The following is a 1,342-nucleotide window of genomic DNA, read 5'->3' as shown; positions in this document are numbered from 1 at the left end:
CCAAAGGCTATGGGGATGTTCAAGCTTGGTAGGATGGAGGATGCATTTCTCTACAGAGTGCTTTGAAAAGGAGACTTCAGAGGTGGTGGGGAGAAGTGAGGCTTTGCATTCAGACCTGGGTTCAAATGTGACAGCAGCACTGATCTACTGAGGGTGAATCTTTCCAGTCCTCAGTATCTCACAGGGCTGTTGGAAGAAGACCTAACTGTCAATACCTGTCTGTAGTGTTTATCATCGAGTGTGTTATCTCTGGAGACAGTTGAGAGCCCAGGCCTTCCAGCCAGACTCTGGGCTCAAAACCAGGTTCACAACTTAGCAGTATGAGCATGGGGACATCAGTTAACATCTCTGAGCCTCTGCTCATCTGCCTGTGATTTCATAGCATAGTGCCTGACCCATCGGAGGTCCTCAGTAAATGTGAGATGTTACTGTTGAGTACTTAAGCATATCCTCTTGGGAATGAATAGCTTAACTTCATGGTATTGGGTTCTACCCATCCTAATTGTAAGGGCTCTGACCATAGAAACTATGCTTTCTACTTCTGGGGTGAAGTGGGCATTGCTGGTCAGGTCTCACTGCCACATTTTACAGGTGGTGAATTTGGCCTTTTACCATGCCATGTTCCACCTAGTGAATGTTTCTGAGCTCCAGTGTTGGCTATGTATAGATGTAGCTGCTTCATGTTAGGGCTTGCCAACACCAGGGCAGGAAAGCATTCAGGTATCTTTGAAGGTCAACATTTTCAACCTCCAAAGACTGTTTTTCTTACTATTTTTTTTTCTTCTTCAGGAACATGAGATTTTGATGTTATTTTATCTATGAAACAAACCATTTCCCTATTGTTACTGATCGAAACTACATGTTTTTTTTTTTTAAGATTTTATTTATGTATTTGACAGATCACAAGTAGGCAGAGAGGCAGGCAGAGAGGAGGAGCAGTCTCCCCATCCAGCAGAGAGCCCCATGTGGGACTCGATCCCAGGACCCTGAGATCATGACCTGAGCTGAAGGCAGAGGCTTAACCCACTGAGCCACCCAGGTTCCCCTACATGTGTAACTTGATAAGCAACATGACCTTGGTGAGAAGATAATTGTTACATGCCCAAGCTTGCTGTAAACACTTCATTAATCTCAACATCCCTGTAATGGGCCAGTTCCATTACTAACTTCATTTTATAGCAGCTTTTACCCATATCATACATCTTAGGGGAATGTGTGATTTTTCTTAGGCTTTGGAAAATATTCAGAGTATCTCAAGATCCCTATTTCTGGTTTGAGAGCAAATAGGGAGCCCTCGGTTGGGAAAAGCTTATCTGATTCTAAACCCTCATTTTTACTAATT

Source organism: Lontra canadensis, unplaced genomic scaffold, assembly GCF_010015895.1.
Source record: "Lontra canadensis isolate GAN:19392208 unplaced genomic scaffold, GSC_riverotter_1.0 scaffold7, whole genome shotgun sequence".
Classification (NCBI taxonomy): Eukaryota; Metazoa; Chordata; class Mammalia; order Carnivora; family Mustelidae; genus Lontra; species Lontra canadensis.
The sequence above is the reverse complement of the archived record's forward strand: the minus strand, read 5'-3'. Positions refer to the sequence as shown.